Source organism: Adiantum capillus-veneris, chromosome 16, assembly GCF_014529385.1.
Source record: "Adiantum capillus-veneris isolate H3 chromosome 16, ASM1452938v2, whole genome shotgun sequence".
In the NCBI taxonomy this organism is placed as follows: Eukaryota; Viridiplantae; Streptophyta; class Polypodiopsida; order Polypodiales; family Pteridaceae; genus Adiantum; species Adiantum capillus-veneris.
This window is the reverse complement of record NC_140946.1, coordinates 37,886,990-37,910,784: the sequence shown is the minus strand read 5'-3', so window position 1 is coordinate 37,910,784 and position 23,795 is coordinate 37,886,990. Positions and strand designations below refer to the sequence as shown.

Below are 23,795 nucleotides of genomic sequence, written 5' to 3'. Positions count from 1 at the left end.
GGTTGCAGGCACATTGTGGTGCATTTGTTTGTTGACACTCAGTGCCCTCCTTGTTATGTACTTGTGTATGAGGATTCTTGGACAGAGGATGTAGCCCTTCGGGCTGCATGCTCGGCTTGGGCCTGGTCTAGGCGGGACAGTCACTTCTTTTGCACTTGTCTAGACGTTGTTCGGATGCGGACTACTCCCCATCCAAACCGGCCTCAAAGATAGCGAGGTTGGCTGTTGCGATAGCATCTGTTTTTTCTCACTCACTCCATGAGGATCATCTCACGGAATGTGCAGTGATCAGGAGGGCCCCACTTTCAGCGTCAGAGGGGTCTGCTGTGTCAGGAGCTGCAAAGATGCCTTGTGGGTGGTGAGATTGACATTTTTATGCTACAGGAGTATCATCTTTGTGAGAGCCGCATTCGGCGATGTGGTCACATTTTGCATGGTCGCTATGAGACGTTTTGGTCAACTGTATTTGGACCTAGAGGCATCTAGGGTGGGGTATGTATGACTATTGCGAACTCTTTGCAGCAAACCATTGTGGGCAGAGGAATTATTGTGCCAGGCAGGGCTCAGTGGATTACTATGCAGGTTCAGGGTTGCCTCATGGGCTTCTTGAACATCTACGCGCCCAATGTGGCGAGCGCACGTGTAGAGTTTTGGGCTCACATTGTAGAGTCTCTGCCGCACGCAGAGCAATGTTGCATTGGGGGAGACTTCAACAAGTTGGAGGACCCGCTGACAGGATTGGAGGTAGCCATACTACTGTGCATGGAGTTGAGTTGGCAGCTTAGGAGAGGTTATGTATGACTATGCGGGTTTTAGATGTGTGGCATCATTCTAGCTTTGTGAGGCCACCTAACAGTCTGGCCTTCTCTCGTTTGGACTGTAGAGTGGGAGGAGTGAACCTATCTCCGATAGATCGCTTCTACACTAGTGACCACTTTTGTGACTTGGGTGGGTCAGTTTGCATTCTGCCTGGGACTTCTTTTTCGGACCATGCACCAGTGATCCTCACAGTGCCAGATACATAGAGGAGGGGGAGCATGATGCTTCGCATCCCTGAGAGGGTCTTGCTGGACTCTGCGCTCAGAGAGCGAGTGGTGTCTCTTTGGACAAAGGACTTAGACTTGCAGGACTCTCCTACTCACAGAGTGGCCTTTGGACTTTCTCAGCTTAGTCGGCTATTTCTCACGGAGTCTACGGCCCGCTTGGCTGCAAGAGAGGAGGAGCAACGTCTCTGACGAGGTGTTGCTTCCCTACAAAAGATGCAGGAGCAGCATCCAAACAGTCCTTGGTTGGAGGAGCAGTTACAACACGCTCGCCAGGAGCTTGCCAGCATAGAGGAGAGGCATTAGGAGTTTTCTTTTCATCGATAGGCATCTCAGTGGACCCAAGTAGATGACAGAGTGACAGGGGCTTTCTTTGAGACAGTGAGGCCCCGGCACGCATGCCAAGGTCAGCCAGTTAAGGAGGCCTGACGGGTCAGTTGCTTCAGAGCCAGAGGACATGCGTGCTGTTGCCACAGACTTTTACTGTGACCTGTTGTCAGCAGAGCCTCAGTCAGAGCGTCAGGATGCATGTAGGGTGCAGGTGTGGGCACAGATGCCTTGTCTTGTGACTGAGGAGATGTGCCAGAGTCTTGAGCTTGAGGAGCTCTACGCAGCCCTCAGAGCACTTCCCCGTGGTAGCTGTCCAGGTGAGGATGGTCTGACTCCCAACTTTTTCTTAGAGAACTGGGACATGCTTGGCTCAGATCTCTACACCGCTTTTCAGTACATCCTACACACAGGAGAGATGCCTGACAGCATGAGTGAGGACCTGATATACCTTATTCCCAAGGAGGGTGGCTCCTTGGATGAGATTCGATAGTGGCAGCCCATCACCATCCTCAACTCAGCCTACAAAATTCTTGCCAAGGCTTTGAGTTTGAGGATTCAGCCACTTCTAGAGAGCATCATACATGGGACATAGACAGGTTTTGTCAAGGAGCGCAATATCCTTGACATCATCTTTACTTTATGGGAGGCGTCTGTCCTCGCACGCCTCCGTGGTGAGAATCTGGTAATACTTCTTCTCGATTTTGAGAAGGCCTACGATAGAGTTGACTGGGACTCTTTGGAGGGCACTCTACGCAGGATGGGCTTCTCAAATGCCTGGATCAGAGGTGTGTCAGCTCTCTATAGACGGGCACACAGTCAGGTACTTTTGTCAAGTGATAGAGGCGATCGTTTCATGCTCACACGTTCGGTCAGATAGGGCTGCCCCCTTTCTCTTTTTGTTCTATGCTGAGGCGATGAGCAAGTTTTTGGTTTCACAGCAGGTTGGTCTACGTGGCTTAGCGCTCCCTATTCAAGGAGATGAGCTACTGGATGCTGAGTTTGCTGACGACTCAGCCTTGTACTTGGAGGGCCAGGAGGCCAACCTTCATAGGTGTGAGGAGACTCTTGAGACCTTTTGTTGTGCATCAGGCGCATTGATCAATTGGAGAAAGATAGTGGCTTTCTCGGTTGGTAGTGCTCCTACGCCTGATTGACTGTCAGGTGAGGGTTTCAGATGGATTCCCCCAGGGACTGCAGTTCGGTACTTGGGCTGTCAGGTTGGCTTGGACTTGTCTTCGGAGCAGCAGATTGCTCCCCTCCTATCCATCAGGAGGAAGTTGTTACATTGGAGCTCCGCAAGACTTTCTTTGGCAGGTAGAGTTGTAGTGTCCAACCAAGTGTTGTTGGCTACTATGTGGTACATCATTTCTTGTTGGATCTTTTCGAGTTCCTTCATCTGCCAGGTAGAGAGGATGATCAGGAACTTCCTTTGGTCAGGACGTAACACCTAGATAGCAGAGTAGAGCCCTTCTTGGGAAGTTTGTTGTCAGAGGACTACTTCCAGGGGAGGAACCTTGGAAGGATTTTTTGCTTCAGCGGCTTAGTGCTAGAGTGCCTCAGGCTGGAGGCCCCTGGCGATCTTTGACCAAATGGATTTTCACAGAGATACGTAGAGTTGGCCTGAGCAGGAGACTGGAGGACTGTTTTAGTGTGAGTCTGCTCCGTTCCTCGGAGCAGCTGCGGAGAGGCTTGGAGCAGTATCAACCTACTTGCACGGAGGAGCGCGAGAGATCTCATGGTTAGCACTCAGAGAGGCCACTTGGTTGGTAGTAGGCCTCATGTTTCTTGGGCTCCCATGGCAGAGGGTCCAGCACGCACTTTAGGTGATTGGCTACAGTTTTCAGGCTTGTCAGAGGAGCTTCACAGCATCCAGCTTCGGGGCATGAGAGGGGTGTAGAGCATGTGTCAGGACATCAAAGAGGCAGCACCAGCTGAGTGGCTCACACCTCTTGAGTCAGCAGCGCCCAGCTGGATGGGAGTCCACACGACTGGAGGTTCTCATCGCAGTTCGGGCTTGCTCGGAGACTATCCCCTCCCTCTTCTTCGAGCTACAAGGTGTGGGTCGTTTACACCGTGCTTCAGTAGAGGCCCCACTGGTGGCAGAGTGCTGTTTTCAGAGGATCCGTGTTGTGGACATCTGTGGGAGGACTTGTGTCATAGATCTTGACCTAGTAGCTCTTGAGACTGGCCATTGGAGGCTGTGGGCTTGGTAGTGTTGTCCACTGGCACGAGTGCAGTGGGATCCTCGTGAGTGGTTTTAGAGGAACCCTTTCTCCTCAGCCGACCACCCGGGTGTCCCTTTGCAGTACACTGTTCGTCTGGGACGTCACATACTGGCAACAGGGAGAGAGGCTCGTCTTGCTGCAGCACCTCATTGGCAGGAGGGGGTCTCACATCTGAGTTCTTGTCAACTTTCTGGGCGAGGTTGTGGGACTCCAGACAGCCGCGGCGAGTCACTTTGTTCCAATGGCTAGTTGCACATCGAGCTACAGCAATTGGGAGTAGGCTTGTACATAGTGGTCTCTCGGCAGCATGTGCAGCTTGCGACCATCCTGTGGAGAGTCAGCGCCATTGTCTTTGGGATTGTCCTTTGGCACAACAGGTTTGGCTTCGTGTCCTTCGGATGATGCCAGCTCTTTCCACGGCACGGCAATACACTTGGGGCGGGAGCTGCTTGGTCCACTCTCACGGGCCCGTCGCTTCAGTTTGAGCTATCCTCCACCAGCAGGATGATAGTGATGCACGGGGGCCGACCTACACCCTAGCCTGCTACAAAGCTTACTCCACAGGAGTTGTGCAGTGAGAGAGAGGAGTGTTGGGAGCTCATATGTGGCCTGACACTCGGGCCCGCTGCTTTCACATCTTTGAGGCTGGCCCTATACCACGAGCAGAGACTATTCAGGATCTTTGGCTAGAGCTGGTTCACACTCTCAGAGGATAATTCGAGAGACTCCAAGGCAGCTCCGTCCACATGCGGGAGCATAGAGAGGCTTTCCTTCGATTCTAGGCCTTGGGCCTTTCTTCACCATGGTCCAGGGTGTGATGAGATGGCACTACCAGCCACCTGTGTAGCTTTTCCCTCCTCCCATCTCTTGATTTAGCCTCATTCTATATATATTGTTTTTTCATTGGGAGAGTCTCCCCCCTTATGATTGTTGTAGACCTCTCTCTAGAAGAGGTGGTTGTAGCCCTATGGGCAGTTTCATTAACTAGTAGAAGGATCTTTTCTTAGGGAAAAAAAACAACTTACATTCTAATAGTTCTAAAAACACTTCATGGAGATAAATCTATTTGCTAGTGCAATTATAAAGAGTCAAATGTTAATTGCACATTGAGCAAGTTGGTAAGATTATTGATGATCCCACGCAGAATAGAAAATGAAGCACCACGATAGATATGATTCATTGGTAGAGTAACCATATACGATGCTTGGCTAAGCTATGAGCACATTCCGTGAACCCACAAGTGATAAAACCCATAACTTGATTTTGAGGCACGCCATGCCGCACCAACGTTGAAATCATCAAGGGTAACAATGGCCAATTTCCAAAAGAATAACTCTATTAGGGATCAACAAACCTGCGTGCATATTAAGATTGGCATTGCACGAAGGATAGAAAAAGAATCCTTCTCTTTACCACACTAGTTCGTATTGACCGCTTCCACAACTTGACCATAATGACCATTTGAACATCAGTAGAAGTGGCCAAGTACTTTGTATCAAGCCTTGAAAAAACAAAACAAAAAATCTAAAAGACACCTCATAAAAGCCATTAGAATAACACTCTATTTGAAATTATTAACACCACACCTCTACAAAGAGAGTAGCCCTTGAGTCACAGCCACTTCAATAGTAACAGTAGGGTGACGAAATTGTTGAAGTAGAGGAAAAGGTAACAAACTCTCATTAGGTTTCTTGATGCGACGTCCAAGCACAATGTTTTGCCTCCCACCATGAAGCAAGTGACGTGGATTGGGGACCTGGTCGCGAAACAAGTCCACCTAAGTTGCTACGACTTTGCTATAGTCTTCACGAGGTTACTCTATCGCGAAAACCATACCATTATACGGAAGAATTACCGGATTCTCCATAATCTATATACAAAGTTACAAACAATACTTAAACCTCAATCAGAGGATAGCAACACGGGAGAGAGAGAGAGAGAGAGAGAGAGAGAGAGAGAGAGAGAGAGAGAGTCAATCAATAGGCCATAAACTAACAAAAACATCTTAAGTGCATCGCTCTGTATTATATTTTCTTTCATAATAATATGCGGTATGTTAAAAGATTCATCGCAATCTTCAATCTGTATCCTTAACTCGAGCTGTGATACAACTACACAAAGATCAACTTGAGTGATTCTGAGGCGAGAGTCCATGGTAATTAGTTTTTCTTCGGCATCGCCTAGCAAATTAATATAACACTTAGTTTAAAAGACCTCTATGAGAAGAAGCAGAACATAAGAAGAATTGCAAATGAGGTGGGCTCAATGGCTTCCGAACTTCGAGACGTCCGTGCCCGCATGGCTATATACAGGAGGTCAATTTAGAGCAAGAAACTGCCAAAAGACGGGCAGCTGAGGCAAAAACAATTGCCATGGTAAGAGAGTTGGAGGTTCTACAGAAAAGCTTGGAGGAAAGGAATGGCCAAACGACTTCAATTGCCGCTGGAGCAGTCTGTGATGCAGTATTTACGAGAATTGGTAGATGGAAGGGCAAGAGTAGAATCAATCCGTGAGACAGTTGCCTTCTCATGAAAAATGTTGAGTAGCTTGTGAAGCATTTGAGTGTGAAAGATGAGGAGATTGTGCAGCAGAGAGAAGAGCTGCGACTACTTTCTGCTCAACTCAAGATGAAGGCCAGGGAGCTTGAAGTGCAGGTGGATAATCATCGAAGTGCAGATCAGGATTTGAAGAAGAGAGTTCTTAAGCTTGAATTTTGGTTGCGACAAGCACGAAACCAATCACGGAAGTTGCAAAGGATTGCGGAAAGAAAGGAAAAAGAGCTGAAGATCTTCGAGCTCGGCTAGCATCCCAACCATCTGTTACCAAGCATTAAAGTGGGGCGAGGGGTGGGTAAGGGGGACGAGGCCTGGGCAGAGACAAGGGGGCGAGGGGTGGGTTGGGGGGGGCGAGGCTTGGGCAGGAACAAGGGGGGTGAGGCCTGGGCAGGAACAAGGGGGCAAGGCCTAGGCAGGGAGCGAGGGATGGGTGGAGGGGGCGAGGCCTGGGCGGGGGCGAGGGATGGGTAGGGGTGGCAGGGGGCGAGAGGTGGAGGGTGGGTGGGTAGGGGCAACGGTGGGTAGGGGGCAAGGGGCGAGAGGGGGAGGGTGGGTGGGTGGGTAGAGGCGAGGAAGAGAGAGGGGGTGGGTAGGGGCGAGTGGGGGGTAGGTAAGGGCGAGGAGGGAGGGAGGGGGTAGTGAGGGGAGATGGCACTCAAGCAGAGAGATATCATGATAATGGAATTCATCAAGCTTGAAATCAACATTGTTTTGTTGTATCCCGTTCTGAGGAAGCTTTGTAAAGGGAGTTCGCTAGACATAGAGGAGAGCTTTTCTCTTCGGAGAAGCAGACACCGATGGGGCTGATGTTGAAGGGGGGTGAACTCCTGTCGAGGAGATATCTTTCCGCTTCTATGATTCTTCATAGGCCCACCAAATCCAAAGGCTACCACCAAGGGCGCACGGGGTGTAACTTTTGTGACCTTCAACCGTTGTGCTGGCTCAGGTGGCCTATTAGGTTTAGTTACTGTGGAAACATTGGAAGAGGGTGTATCTCCAGGCAAAGAGTGAATAGAGACTCCATAACAAGGCATAGATTTGGTAGCGTCCAACCACTCCAACAGATCCTCATCTGACCCGTCACATGGAGTAGGCTGTTCCAATTCAAGGCTGGTTTCTAGGGACAAAGAACTATGTTGTACGACGGGATCCATGCCTCCTCCTAGGCGAATGGGTTGCATCGGGGAGCCAGGAGTATGTATCCACATGGCATCGTTTCCCCAATCATGAAGTGCTTTAGTGTGTCGCAGACATGGTCTACCGATGAGAAAGGGAAATCCGCCCTCAACCTGGGGAAGACGAACCACAACAAAATCCAAGTTAAAAGTAAAGTCTTGTACCTGCAGAGGGACCTTGTCTACTATTCCCACAAGGTAGATAGTCCTCTGGTCTGCCAAAGTCACTGTAAAGAGAGCGGGCGGGTAGGCTAGAGACCCAATGCCAACATAGTGAATTCGGGCATCAAATTGATACCCGACCCACCATCCACTATGACACCGGAGAAGTCGCGCCCTAGAATAGATGCGGTGAGATGAGGACTCCTATAATCAGTGAGCGGAGCAGCGGGAAATGAAATCATGTAGGACTCTAAGGGCTGCACTGGTAGGTGCCCGCCACTAGACCCTGCACCAGGATACAGAGATTGAATGATGGAAAGGGTGTCACTTCGAAAATTTACATCAAGTCGAAGCATGTCGTAAAATGACACTTGCTAAAAGGTGTTTTTCAAGAAGATAGTCTCTGCTGTAAGCTTTTCTTTTTCTACCAATGGTTTCTCTGGTACCTTGATCTTCTGTAAATCAAAAACTGCTTCCAAGAAAGCTTCATCAATATCGGACAGCCAAGATTTGAATTCTTTCTTGGCACTGAGGGATGGCTTGTCAACAGCTGAAGGCAGGGTATCCACTCTTCTGAGAATGTGTGGAGGAGTTTAACTTGCTGGAATGCTAAGACGGAGAGCGGCTCTGTGGGCCCGAGTGAGGACACCCGCTCCTCTACCAACTACAGCTTATTTTGAGGGGTAACCACGTGGGTAGAAGGGGGCGGCTGAGGAACGGTGCTAACTGCTATCAGATGGAGCTTGGGAAAGGTAAACTCATTCTTGCTTTGACTTGGGTTCGAAGTGATGCACGAAGTTTAGGGCAATCCTTAGTGTAGTGATCCTTCGTTTCAGGGCAATGACGACAGGGAGGGGACCCTTCGGGCAGAGGGCATTTGCTTTGGTAATGACCATATTCCCCGCATCTATAGCACAAAATGGGCCGATTCAATGGGCGAGTCGAGGGGCAAGATGGTCCTTGCTCCTGGTGCATGGAGTTGGAGATGGAGGCATAGAAACTTTGAGGTGATGAGGGAGCATGGGTATGATAAAAGCTCTGAGACGGAAAAGTACTTTGCATACCTTGCATAGGAGGGGTTGTCTGTAACAAACTGCTGACGTGTCAAAGCCTAAAGAATGGAGCCAACTTACAGATGCCGGCCGAGGGGCCTAAACCCTAAGAAGAACAAGCAGTAGAAGAAGTGTCACAGAGTGAGGACGTGGTTGCCCGAGTGCAAAAAACCCTAACCCTAATTTCTGCCAAAAACCCTAATTCTGAAAACCCTAACTGCTGAAACCCTAATTCTGGAAACCCTAACCCTAAAACCTGCAAACCCTAATTTCTGCAAGAAACCCTAATTGCTGCAAACCCTAATTCTGAAAACCCTAACCCTAAAACCTGCAACCCTAATTTCTGCCAAAAACCCTAACCCTAACCCTAAGGCAGCAGACAAATTCCGAAAATTGCGCTGACATGATGACGTGGCAGGCTGTACGGATTTCCGTAAATTGCGTTGGCAGCTTTTGGCATTGCTTTTTGGACCATAAGTTTTTGAAAACCTTTTATGTTTTTTTGGACGAGAAGCTTTTGAGTTTGAAAGCTTTTCATATAAACTGCTTTTCAGGCCAAGGGCCTTTAAATATGAGGCTAGGGCTCATTCTCTGGCATGCTTCAGTACGAAGGTGCAGAGTCTAGAGTACCGGCTTGTACTTTGATGATGCAATATAAAGAAATACCGAAAGGGGCACCAAGGTTTGGGGCCAATACTCTCTGGGGTGGAATTCCGCCACTCCGTGTCGCGTGTCGTCTCTCTCTCTCTCTCCATTTCAGTTCAGTTGTTATTTGAAGTGCTTAAAGTTGTTCAGTCTGTTCTTTTCTATTGGCACGTGGTGCCCGCCTTGTGACAATGGTATCAGAGCATCATGCGTGTGCTTTTCTAAAAGCATACCGGTCCTACAAAAGAGCAGACAGAGCTATTGGAATTTGATTCGAGGTATCTTCGCCCTACAGAGCTATTGGAATTTGATTCGAGGTATCTTCGCCCTCCAACCCGGACTTATTAGCCACTCTCCAACCTGGACTTATTAGCCACTCCCACCCTTACTTCATCGTGCATCGGGCGCGCTCCCGTCTTCACCGCAGTGTCTTACAGGGCATAAGCCAATTAAGATCACTTACAAGAGAAGGATCCAGATTTGTTTCAAGTCACTGTTTTTCTCAGAAGCAGTGCTATGCAGATGTTGATTTCTACAGCTACCAAGCAGCATACTCCAAGTACTTGGCAAGCTTTCAAGAAAATTTTTTTGCCCGAAGTTATATGGTTTCTGACATCTTCCTTCAGAGTGCAACTTCTGGCAGAGTGGGGTATCCTGAAATGCTTGCCATGGAAACCCTAGCAGATTATAACTTGAAGTTTCTCGACATCTCCCAGTAGATGTCTCTTCACGAGTAGAGAGAGCGAGTGCGATTGCTATCATGGGACTACCATCACTACCAAAGAAACACTGTTTGTCCAAGAGCTGATGGACCATGCTGTGCTCGGCTATGACCTTATGGAAGAAACCTAACCCGAATTTTTGGTGCAGGTTTCAGGATGGAAAGTCAGTCGACTTTTCGAGCTCGATTGATGTCGAGATTGCTTTTTTAAGTTTGAGTTTTGTTTGATCTTGTTTGGTGATCCTGTTTGGAATTTGTTTGAAATGGATGGTATCTGTTTTGAACCTGTTTTGGTGCCGATTTGAATTGTTTGACTCTGGTTTGATACTGGTTTCAATGATTGGTGATTTCTCCCGGGTGGAGAAGTGAGAAATACTGTTTTGGTATTGTTTGAACCTCGGAACGACGCAGGCAGATGCCTAGGGAGCGTTTCGTTGTATGTTTGAAAACCTCCGAACGACGCAGGCCGATGCCTGGGGAGCGTTTAGTTGTATGCTTGTAAAATAATTGTTGTTGTGACTCCCAACCCGGACCAGGATGGTTATGCGGGAGGAGTATTAAGAAGTCTGAGCAGTGGTTACTCTCAGCACCTCCAAACGACGCAGGCTGCGGTCTGGGGGGCGTTTGGTTGTAAAAGGCCTCTATATCTCCCGGCCCGGACCTTTTTAGGTTATGCGGGAGGAGTGATGAGCGAGTCGTTGAATATCTCCCGGCCCGGACCTTGTTAGGTTATGCGGGAGGAGTGTTCATCGGCAGCTTTATGTTTCTATGTCTTGTAACATGCATATGTGAGCATTTGTGTTGCATTGTGATGTGCCAACCACTGAATATTCCTAATTGGATGAGATTGCCTGGGTATGTAATTTTAGTACATCAAGACATCCGAGGAAGATCACTATACGGTCTGGGTGTGATGGCTAATTTTACTACGCCGGAATATCAAGAGTTCCGATCTGGATGAAAGGAGACGCTAACTCCTTGATCAAAACAACCGATAGGAGCAGCTAACTCCTTGATCAAAAGAGCAGAAAGGAGAAGCTAACTCCTTAATAAAAAGAGCAAACTGATTGTCCCTCGGAATGTCCCTCGGAAATTTTTGAGCTAACTTGAGTTGTTTTGCAGATATGCTGTAATCGCGGACGATTACTCTCTTTCAAGAAGGGGAGATGTAACAAACTGCTGACGTGTCAAAGCCTAAAGAATAGAGCCAACTTACAGATGCCGGCCGAGGGGCCTAAACCCTAAGAAGAACAAGCAGTAGAAGAAGTGTCATAGAGTGAGGACGTGGTTGCCCGAGTGCAGAAAACCCTAACCCTAATTTCTGCCAGAAACCCTAATTCTGAAAACCCTAACTGCTGAAACCCTAATTCTGGAAACCCTAACCCTAAAACCTGCAAACCCTAATTTCTGCAAGAAACCCTAATTGCTGCAAACCCTAACCCTAAAACCTGCAACCCTAATTTCTGCCAAAAACCCTAACCCTAACCCTAAGGCAGCAGACAAATTCCGAAAATTGCACTGACATGATGACGTGGCAGGCTGTACGGATTTCCGTAAATTGCGCTGACAGCTTTTGGCATTGCTTTTTGGACCAGAAGTTTTTGAAAACTTTTTATGTTTTTTTGGACGAGAAGCTTTTGAGTTTGAAAGCTTTTCATATAAACTGCTTTTCAGGCCAAGGGCCTTTAAATATGAGGCTAGGGCTCATTCTCTGGCATGCTTCAGTACGAAGGTGCAGAGTCTGGAGTACCGGCTTGTACTTTGATGATGCAATATAAAGAAATACCGAAAGGGGCGCCAAGGTTTGGGGCCAATACTCTCTGGGGTGGAATTCCGCCACTCCGTGTCGCGTGTCGTCTCTCTCTCTCTCTCCATTTCAGTTCAGTTGTTATTTGAAGTGCTTAAAGTTGTTCAGTCTGTTCTTTTCAATTGGCACGTGGTGCCCGCCTTGTGACATTGTCAATAAAGGTGGCATATGGTGTGGATGGCCATAGGGAGAAACCATGTTGGATGCAGGTGCTGGGCCTTGTTGAAGAGTAGGACCAAGACTTTGTTGTAATTGTCGCAATCCCTTGAGGTAGTAGCAGTCCTTGTCCTCATGTCCAGACTTTTCACAGAAGTGGCAGTAAACCCGAAGTGGGCATTCGTGTGGAGGGTGCCCTAGAGAGCAGCATGAGCTACACCTAACCATAGCCTTAGTCTCCTGCTGAGACTTGAGCTCTTCTAGCTCGCGCTTGATCTGTTCCAATGCCTTGTGATGTGGAGGCTTCTCCTGTCTAAGAGAGAAGGACCTCTCCTTTTGAAGAGCTCGCTGTAACTTTAGGGCTTCCAGTTCCCTGCGTAAAGAAGTTAACGGATCATAAGGACTTTCAAAAAACAATGAGGGGGTCTCTACCTGAGGGGAGTTGGTAAACAGCTTCCTAGCTCCCTCTATCCTAGTAGCAGCCGCGACAAACTCCTCCAGAGTGGCGTCAGGTCGGAGACTCTCTCGGAGTTTTTGCTGGGAAGTTTTGGGAAGAGCCTTCTCACCCACTTCTTAACCATAAATTCACCCGGTTGCTGAGGAATCTTGGCCACCAAAGACTTTGTTATGGGCATAAGCTCTGCAAAAGTCTCATTTGGCTGGAGCATCAGGTTTGCCAACTCATCCAGGACCTTTTCCTGCAAGTCACCTGGCCCTGAATGTTGCACAGGACTGTTGTCTTAAAGCCGTCCAAGTTGGAAAGTGATTCTTTGCAAACTGACTGTACCACTTGTCTGCTAAATCATCCAAGGTTGATGGAAACAGCATCAACTAAGCATCTTCTCTATTAAGACCACGACCTCTACAAAGAGATACAAACCTCCTTACATGGTCGTCTGCATCTTCTGAGGAGAGTCCCTTGAAAGTAGGAAACTTGATGTTTACCTTGGCCAAAACACTGGTCAATTCCTCCATGGCCTCTTGCTCAGGAGCCTGTTGCTCAATAGCTTGTTGTTACAAAATGGGAGAGGGCTTTACTGCCGTATGTGGAGGTATGGGTGATGAGGTTGGTGGACTTCTACTAGGTACCAAGGGTTGACGCCTTCTGTAGTAGTACTTCAGAGGACTTAGTAGTGCGCTTTGACGCTCTAATGACGTGTCATGCATTAACCACAAACCCAACCAAGCTTTGGGCAAGAAGAACTTTAACTGGCTGAACACCGGTCTAGACTCTATTAGACAAGGGCGAGTGACTAGACCACATGGCTGGACCAGGGACGAGGAAGGACTAGACCAGGAACAGAGCTGGTTGGACCAGGGCGAGAGAGGACCAGACCAGCAGGGCGAGAGACTAGGTCAGCTAGACTAATCTGTGTAGGGTAAAGCTGGACCAGACCAAGAGGCTACACTGTGCAAGGCGAAGTAGGCGAGGCTAGGTAAAAACAACCTAGCTCCTCGATTTGTACCTCAACAGAGAGTGAGACTTCAATTGAGGTCCCACCGGGTGTGCCAAAAATGAGAGCACTTGTACCGTGGATAGTGTGTCATGCTCTCTACAGCGGGTGCTCCTCATTGCAATGTGCATGACATCTCACTCAAAACAGAATGAAAACACACGAAACAACAGAGACACAGCAAATCAACACAGAGACACAGCAACATACCAGAACATATGAACTCAACTATCTTAAAGGAACCAGTACAGACTCTGGCGTGGCATCACACTTAGCTCCAGCCCGCGCGCGTGAGAATGGTGGTTGTGCGACGTGAAGGCCTCTCTCTGCGTGAAGTGAAGGCCTCTCTCTACACGACCTAAAGGCTTGCTTGTCGACCTTGGCCGACCCGGCTCGACTCTAAACCAACAGGGGGGTTCTTGGGCTGTGGGTTCACGGAATCGACATACCACAGGCAGACGGTGAGGTTGGGAATGTTTACAAGACGCCGCCCAAAGTGACGGCCACTTTTCGGACGAAGATACGGGACAACACACTATCACCAGGGTCTCTCAGAGTAGGGAAGCTCTCCAGAATGAGAGATGAATCAATGTACGAGAAAGTACAAACAATGATTATGTCGAGGCTCAGATGTGCAGGGATGGTACAGACGTGCTGTGTATACTCTCTCTCTAGACGACGGCGCTGGACCATATATGAAGAAGATGATCTTGATGACCCAACAACTACTACTCATATGTACAACCATAAAGAGCCACCAACGGCTCATAAATGTCAGCCATCTAAGTCTATCTCCAAACTGAGTGGTGGTGGTGACCTGGCCACGATTTCCACTAGATCACCGTCCGTATCCCACGTGTCATTGTCCAGCCCAGAGAGTCCGTCCAGTGTGAACCAGACCAGACCAACTGTACTAATTGTGTGTCCTGTGAAAGTGACACTGTAGCCTGCTACAATGGTAATCAATACACATGCACCAAGAATCATCCTTCTTTTGCACTAAAAGCACTGGGGAGCAGAAAGGTGAAGAACTAGGCTGAATCAGCCCCTTCTCTAAAAGCTCCTGTTCTTGGCCCATAATCTCTTTCTGCTGCACCGCACTAACCCTGTAGGGAGGTTTGTTCGGTGGATTACACCCTGGCACCAAATCTATCACATGGTCCTCAGGCCTCTCCGGTGGCAATTGCGATGGTAATGAATAAGACAAACAGTCATTAAACTCTCACAAAAATGCTAACCTTTCTTTATCTAACACACATAAATTTGACTGACAATTATCTGAACATCACATGCAAAGATCAAGTACATAGAAAGATAAGTTTTTATTATAGAAGTGATAGCTGAAGCAGATACAATAGGGACACACTCCCCTTTAAGATTTACATCCAAAACATGAGTTTTGCCCCTATGTTGAAGGGTGATCGTCTTGTCGCAGACATCCAGCACACCACGTACTCTGAACATCTTCGCGATTCCCAATAGCGCATCACACCCTTCCAATGGCATGATATAGAACTCTTTTGTGTCCACATACGACTGAATATGCAGACGCAATTTTCCAATGCTGGGAACAACACGCTCTAAGCGGCCAGGACATTCACAACCCTACCTTTGCCGTGTACCCCATCTCTTCAGCTGTGATGCCCAGCTTCATAGCTAACTCTAGTGAGATAAAGTTTGCTTTGGCACGTGGATCAAAGAAGATGAGTGTCGTCTGATCTCTGACTTTAACCCATGCTCTGCATAACTCGCTAGCATCTGGGTTTGGCCTATCACCCACCATATCTGGCACCAATCCCGTCGTGGGCTTAGGAATCTTTCCTTTCTTATCTTCTTTATCATCCGAATCAGCTGGCCTTTTCCTTTGTGGGCAATCTGCAACAAAATGACCAGGCTGCTCGCATATAAAGCATTTATTTTCAGCCATCAAGACCTTTTTTCCTCGAGCGACTTGCACATAAAAGGCTTCCTTTTTGGCTTCGTTGCCTACGCTCCAGAAGTCCTAGCTGAGTCCTTATCCTTGTTGACCTTTTCTGACCCCTGTGACGCTTCAGGAGCCGTTTTCACAAAGGGCTTCTTTACTGAATTTTTCTTTTGCTACCCCTCTTCCACGTTGCCCAAAAACCGACTATCCTCTCCCTTCAACAAGGCAAGACCAGTGTTGGCAACTTCCATAAGCTGAGTGAGGGTAGCCACTCTGTTCTTTGTACAATAATCTCGAAGCCCTTTAGGCAACCCACAATAATACTTCTCAATCTGCTCTGTCAGTGGCACAAACCTGTAGGAGGTTACTGAGAGCAATGCTTTGCAAAACCTCCGAATGTACTCCTGTAGGCTCTTGCAAGTAGCCGCAGTGAGTTGGTGCCAAACATTTGTTTGAAGTATACCCATGTGGCGGGCTGTCCTTGAATCAAGAGGGTCGTCCACCATGTGAGCGCATTGTCTTTCAAGAAAATGGCAGCTTTCCTGACCTTAGAAGCCTCTGTAAAATTCCCTCCTGCATAAGCTGTATCAAACTACTTGAGGAAAGTAAGAGCCTTTGCCTTATCCTCAAAGCCGCTGAAAGTGCTAAACTTTACAGCTGCACCACCTTCTTTGTAAGCTTTCGTCTTTTCCAGTGCCCCCAAATTGTCATAAGCAGTTGTCTGCAACATGGGCACTGTAGTAGGGATCATCGGCGCGTCTTGGCCATTGACATTTTGCGTCATAGGTGCCATATCTGGCTGCTGTCCAGAAAAACCAGCCGTGCCAAAATTACCCTGTGGCACCCCAAACTGGGGCCCTGGTGCTCTAAAAGCCTTGCTGCATGCCGATGCTACCATACATGGGGTTTGGCATCATGTCTTGCATACCCCCAAACACTGTTCCTGGCATATATTGCTGGTTTCTAGGCGCATAACCAGCCATACTTTGGAACACAGATCCACCCCCGAAATACCCAGGATGTACCGTGGGTGGTGGAAAAACCTGATGCATTGCTTAGAAACCGGTTCCCTATCCCTGTAACACAACATGCGGGCTTGGAAAGGTGGCGGGCTGAACTGGCAAAGCATGCAGAATAGGCGTCCTAACCACCTGTTCAAGGACGAAAGGAACCTGTTTTGGAGCCCCTGACTCCGCAACATGCGAGTGCTCCCTATCCTGCTGAGACGCATCAAGTACTTGGGCTTGAGCCTCAACAAGCTCCACGGGCTGTGTGAGCTGCCTTGACTGCTATGGCACTGGTGGCGCTTGCAAAAACTCCATAAACCTTGAGTTTTGCACCAGTCAAGAAAACAAGTTTACAGTGGCACGCATCATCTTCAAGTTGCCCAATCATAAAGCCCTGCATTGTGGGAACATTCACATCAACAAGAGGTACAAGCAGACGTGGCCGTAAACTCTCGCCAACCTCAAACATTATAGGAATTTCCTGTCTGTCCTTCGAAGAGGAACCCTCTTCCATTATACCTTCCCTTTGTCGGCCATAGTGTAATCCCGCGTTCTTGTACTCTGTGTCTTCGCCAAAGCAACCAAGGCTCACTTCTTGAGGGAAAAGTGATTTTGTCCCGGCGACGAACCAAGAAACCGGCCGGTAGGGTAGTCGACGTAGGCTTTCACCCGAAACTTCACTTTAAACTATAGGATATAGAGAAACTTTGCAAAAGAAAACCTGTAACAGAAATTGATACTTCAAACACACGGCTTGGAAGCTACAGTGCTACCAAGCAAACACCGATGCGTGTTGGCCCCAAAGATTGGCGCCCCTTTCGGTATTTCTCTATTGTATTCAAAGAGGGAATAAAACCTGTGATTTCCTACGAGCTGTCCCGCATAATCCAAGCTGAAAATGGCCTGTTTTGGCCCGATTTCAGCAGCATAACTATACTAGGATGCTTCATAGATAGTATCCCCACGCAATAGATGACTTTCCCGACGCATATGGACATTTTGCAAAACCTGGCAAGAATCTGCAGCACATTAAATTCTCTGTTTTCTGCCCTAAAAATGCACCAAATCACCTGTACAACGGTCCCCTCGCGTCCCCGGACCTCCTGGGGGTATTAGGGACCGTTTAGGGCCGAAACCCTAAACCTGCAAAAATACACAGCAGGCTGTATTTCCCTGTTTTGGGCTCCCTTTCGCGAGCCGGTCGTATCCGTAGCAAGTCCTCGAGCTCCCGTACCTGTAGGGCTACTTGACCTTTGAATCGGACAAGATTTCTCACGTGAAATCTCTTCAAATTCACCTGTACCTGCGGGGGATTAGCAACTAGCTAATCCAGTACCTGTGCAAGAGGCTCTTGCCTTGGCAATCGCGCATGAACCCACACAATTGTACATACAGATGAAAAGCCCTCGAGCAGGGCATCACGTTTCTGTATTCAAAGGGGGAGAGAGATGCACGAGAGCGGAATTATCGCGCTACATAAGACAAGGGAGCATGCAAGCTTTCCATTAAAGCCGTGAGACCTGCACCCACTACGCACCCACACTCTGTAGTCACTTCATGAAGAAGAGGCAGCCTCAAATCAGCCTTTACTCTCAAAACGAGCGCCCTCAGCTGATGTGGCATACAGAATGACTCACAGGCCGCCAAGTGTCCCTTATGCCCCTTTTGAGTTAATTCCTAGTACCCACTGACTTATAGGTGTAGCGAGGGGGCCTAAATGACTTTGAATTGAGCCTAGACACCCTTTTACTGCTCGGATTCCAGTGCCGGTCCGCCTGACCATCTCATGGCGGCTTCCCGACTGCGGGTGAAACCCTCAGCCATCGGCCGTTTCACAATGGCCATACAATGTCCAGCCATTTGCAACTTCAAAAAGAGGGTCCCAAAAATTAAACAAAAATCATTGGAAAGAAACCAACAACTAAGGGTAGCAGTTGCCACGTCCTCATGACAATAATTAGCCATTGCCACGTCCTCAGAACAACATGAGCTCTTCCCAATTGGTCTTCAATGACCCGGTTGGGCGAAGGATAGTCATCCAATGTATTGTTAATGGGTAAGTCTTTGAATTTGGCGGGTTGTATGCATACACAACCTCTGCTGATAGGGCACGGTTGTGGAGTGATGTCTCCTCATATTGTTGGCGTTCCAATGCATTTCTCTATGGGGATTTTAATAATGACTTGGCTAATAATTCCTCTGTTACTAAGTCTCAAATGACTGAGTTTCTCTCTGCTTGCACTAATGTACGGCATAACGATGAGAGGAAACTGGACAAATGGCAAACTCGAGCTCACCAACAAGCTTTTGCAGATAAAGGATGTGCCTCTAAACAATTCTTCCAGCATTTACATCATTCTAGGCAATCTCAAGCTATAAGGAGAGTTAAATTATCGTCAGGGGAGTGGACCTCCTCCTTACGAGAGCTAGCTCATGCCCTGCACTCTCATCATGGCAAGATATTTGAGGCTAGGCTATCCCGTGTAGTGCTTTTCTTGTATGCACACAACAATTCTGTTTGTTGGATGGATCTCTTACAGAACCTTGGCCTTTGAGACGTTCAGTAAGGGAGGGATGTCCTATCAGTTTTTTGCTTTATGCAATTGCTACACACCCCTTGCTTAAGTACTTGGATTTCTTGATCTCCACTCGTAGATTGCATGGCCTAACATTACCATTTGGACAACACTTTATCGGTCAGGCCTACGCGGATAATTCTTTGTTCATGCCTCGCAATCACTATGAGGATGTACAACACATTATGCAAACTCTTCACTTGTTTGGATTGGCAACAGGCCTCAAAGTTAATTTTCGTCAATCAAGGCTATTACCTTTGAAAGAGTGTGATTGGCATCAGATAATGTGGCAGGGGAGATTGTTCCTCCGTATACGATAGTTTTCCGTTTAGGTTATCCACCGGCTTGGGATTTATCAGCTGCGCAGAAACTAGATTAGGTACATCAATGTGTGCAGTCCAAGTTAAATTATTGGAAATTGTCCACTTGGCCATTACATATACGTCTCAAAATTGTCCAATGCATTCTCATGGCTTATGTGCAATTTTATTACTACTATCCTGGTCTCAATTGCGCTTGCAGTCTCTTATGTCTAGTATTTTGGAGCATTTCTGGCGAACCTCGTCTAGCACGAAGGGTCTTAGGCTTCTCTGTGTGTGCGTGTGTGTGTGTGTGTGTGTGTGTGTGTGTGTGTGTGTGTGTGTGTGTGCGCGCGCGCGCACGTACGTGTGTGTGTGTAAGAGAGAGATGCGCATGGTGTGGTGTTGGCATTATGCAGCCCTTGTATGCGAACTGTTTGCCATACGTGTTGCCCAATCATGCGCCCTGCAGCCCCTGCGTGCTGCTCATGCCTACACCCTGCAACCCTACGTGTTGCACAGATCTGCACGTAGTTTACAGCCAGACCCTTCGTTTTGATTTCCGCTGCTGGGTGATCTCTTAGCTGTGTGTGTGTGCGCATGCGCACGCAGATGTACAGTGTACCCAAGGTTTTTTGAATTCAAAAGAGTGGGTGACTGTGTTCAGTGTGTCGAAAGGTTTTCGAAGCCCGAGTACAATGTGGAGTGTACGTGGTGCTTCTGAATTAGCCACAAGACTAGCAGCGTGATTACATTGTTGATGGATCTGCTAGAACAATGCATTTACAAACACCGGAAATCCATGGAGAATTCGGCTATGGATCCCTTGACCCTCATTAGAGAATGTTTACATGAGGATTCTTGAGATGCACGCCGAGCCAGGGAAGGCCTCCTCCTATTATGGAAGTGCGCATTCCGGTGCAAGAACTTATCGACCCGTTGCTCAATATGCCCTAAATGCGGTGATTCTCTTCTTCCGGGGCAAAATGCATACTGCTTAAGATGTACACCAATGGGTTGATTTCTTGCCCAAGCGGCAAGCAGCCTGGGGGGTTTACTTTGGCGCGAGAGGATTTCATGAAGTCTTGTTAGCAGACATGGATGGTAGGGATGCTATGCTTGAAATGTCTCCTCTCTTCTTCAATATCCAAATGGCTCATGTTCTTCCTTGGGCTCTCACCAAGGATCATAGCCTTATTCGTCACAAGTGTCCTATCTGGGTTGAGCTGGTCGAGCTGGTCGACTTTCCTTGCACTTGGTGTCACTTTCTTCCCTTGTTGGCTTCCCAATTGGGCAAAGTCATTTGCCCTCCTACGCTAGATGCAAACCCAAATCGTTTTTGTATTCTGTGGGACACCGACATCCCCACACCAACAAGCATTTCGGTTGATTCTAGGATATCGTGGTTGGAAAGCCTCCATTCAATCTCAAATGGGTAAATTTGCAGACTCTTGCTTTCCTTGTGGCAAACTTGGTCATATGCAGTCCGCATGTCCAGAACCAAATCTGCAACCACCTCCTTCACTTGTCCCTACCCCTCAGCCTCTTTCACCTCCAAAATCTTCTCCTGAGGTACAAACCAAAGGTGCTTCAACTTCTTCCCTGACAACTGGGGCGAATAAAGGCAAAGGGAAGCAATTACAATTGCCTGCACTTCTTGCTTCTCCAGATGTAAAAGATAAAGGAAAGAATAGGTTTCAACCTCTCAGGCTTGGATAGTGCCCAAGAAAACCGTTAAAAACCCGTATTTCGGCATCTTCTCGCAATTATGTGCCTCCTTTGAAGAATGTACATTGAAAAAACTCCCTTGTAACCACAACACTTCTTTGCCTGAGGCTTGGGACAAGGCTGTTTGCTCCTACAAGGAAGTTGTTACAAGAGAATCCTCTTCATCACAAGGTGCCCTTATTTTCAGCCCTCCTGGTCAGGTTTTGACTCGTCTCCTCATGTACCTACAGCTGGGGAGGATGGTCAATGGGCACTAGTACTTAAGTCCCTTTTTTCTTGTTTCCTCGCCCATTGTATATACCATATAGGATGCATAGTTCTTTAAATTGCATATCCTATGATGTGTGTGGGTTATGCAATCACGACAAGTAGCAGCTTACCTAGCACTATGTACATATATGTAAAGCGGACTAGTGGTTCTTAAAGAGCATGACCAATATCAATTTTCTTAGAAAACTTCCTACTTTGTGGGCTATTGGATAGCTTATGCAAGATCAGTTGGCTATTGTAGAGTGCTTATGCTTGTTCGACATGAGCTCTTCACGACCTTGGTCTTCAATGACCCGACTGGGAGATGGATGGTCATCCAATGTATTGTTAATGGGGAAGTCTTCGAATTTGGTAGATTATATACATACACACCATCTGCTAATAGGGCACGGTTGTCAAGTGCCATCTCCTCATATTGTTGACGTTCCAATGCATTTCTCTGTGGGGATTTTAATAATGCACCAAACCTTGCAAATAATACTGTTAAGCACTCTCACATGCTTCATATGAAACGACAATCATGGAATCAATTTATGTTGACGTGTAATGCATTGGATTTGTGGCCACTTTTGCATGCAGATGATCTAGGATTCACTTTTAAACATAACGCTCGATCTATGTATCGCGCTCGACTGGATTGCTGGTATCTTTTTCACATGTAGCAGTACGACGACTTTGTATGTGATATGAGGATAGATTATGCTATGTGTCTCTCGGATCATTTTCCCACATGCTTGAAACTCCATTTTGGCTCTTTCTTTGTCAATGACTCCCTGCCCAGAAAGAGACTTTTGCATGTCAATAATGCTTATCTCAAACATGAAATTTTTCGCACCATGATTGTGGACATCATCGCGCCTTTGACCCTCAGATGTATGTTGTTGCATCTTGAAGGCAAGGGTAAGCCCTGGGCCTTTCTCAGATCCAAAGAGAGGGCATGCAATCACGTATACTTGCACCTTGAAGGCATGTGGCATTACACAAGATGCTGATACGGGCAAAAGAATTTACGATGATATTGTTAGTCAAGGATTGTTGAAAGAAAACGCCATGTTGGGCACTACCTTGGTCAACATGTATGCCAAATGTGGTGCACTTCATAAAGCACAAAAAATGCTTGAGGAGCTTCCTGTCCGAGATGTCGTTTCTTGGAATGCAATGATTGCGAGATATGCCCACCTGGCAGGGCCAAGATCTGGGCCATTTTTGGCACATGCGGAGCGAGGGAGTCTATCTAGCAAGGGTAAGCTCTGGGTTGTTTTGAGCAGATGTAGAGAGAGGGCATCTCACATGCAATCACATACACTTGCACCTTGAAGGCATGTGGCATTACACAAGATGTTATGGGCAAATGAATTTGCGATGATATTGTTAGTGTCACGATTGTGACTATGTTGCAGTATTACATCTACTCCTAGTTGCAAATACGCAAAGTGCCATGCCAGGGAGAACCCCTACGCTTGGATGGTCAGGACCCTTTGCTCAAGAGACATGCCTCTTTGCCAAAAGCCACCCTCCTTCGACGATTGGTCACACCCCTTGCTCTACGGTTGTGACTCTTCGTCCAATGCTTGCGGCTCTTCACCGAAAGGATGTGTCTTTACGTCTAAAGTCGCGTCTCTTCACCATGAGACGTGTCTTTTCATTTGTGCCTCTTCGTCTCCTATATAAGGAGCCTATTGTACTCAGTTTTCAGGCATTCATTCAATCAATCAAACACACATTCAGTCTCTTGAGTCTCAGTTTGATCTTAAGTATGAAGTTTTAAGTCTTAATTATAGGATAAGCACCACTAATCCTCACAGTGGTATCAGAGAAAAAAAAATTTCCCGAGACCTGAAGGTTGTGAGCCTTTCACCCTTGCCGTTACCCTCTCCTCCCCTCTCCCGGAGTTGTATGGCAGCAGCAGAAAGACGGTGCACTTCGACTACGCGTATGAGGTAATTGATTTAACTCTACGCATATAAGAGCAACATAAATAGAACGGAACAGCCCTAAGTGTGTGCAACGTACCCGGCAAAATTATGCACCCTTTCGCTTCTCCGTGTTCGCACCCTTTCTAACGAAAGGTCATTGCAATCGGTCACTTCTCCTTCGAATGGTCTTCTTTTCGACTCGCACAACACCCACATGACCACCAGAAGTTGAAGCTTGATTTTCCTGTCCAGTACCTTGATCTCCCCGTATATCCAATGCATAATCATTAGCTCTATTAGGAATCTGCTGAGGAAGTGGAAACATATCCCCTCCCATGCTTGTTGGCTTTGGACAATAAGTGTTGATGTGACCAAGCTCACCACAATTGTAACAAGTAGGAATGAACCTACTCTGCGGCTCAAAACCACCTTGTCCATGACATGCATTAGCATTAGGATGAGCTTCACATGCCTGAGCTGTCCCTCTACCACGTCCACAACCACGACCACGACCACCAAGAACACTAAGCGTAATTCCTGCATCATGGTCATCATGGATATTTCGTTACAATTGTTCGGTATTAGCAGCCCTTTGAACAGGTTGGCCTCCAGCTTCTGCCTGATTCTCATCCTTTTGGCTACCATTATTTTGCTTGGGACTGCTTTCCCGTATTCATTAATCCTTTGAGATTTCCATTCTTTCTCTCTGGCAATGGCGACTACCTCCTCGAAGGTGGCGGGCCTTTTTAG

The 23,795-nt window shown here is 47.5% G+C and overlaps 1 protein-coding gene and 1 pseudogene across 10 annotated transcripts in view; one reads left to right on the top strand and one right to left on the bottom strand.

Annotated features, from left to right (window-relative positions):
• Positions 1–23,795, bottom strand: part of LOC147438871 (uncharacterized) — a 53,147-nt gene that overhangs the window by 12,642 nt on the left and 16,710 nt on the right. The window lies entirely within an intron of this gene.
• LOC147438872 (uncharacterized) lies at positions 5,645–6,431 on the top strand (annotated as a pseudogene).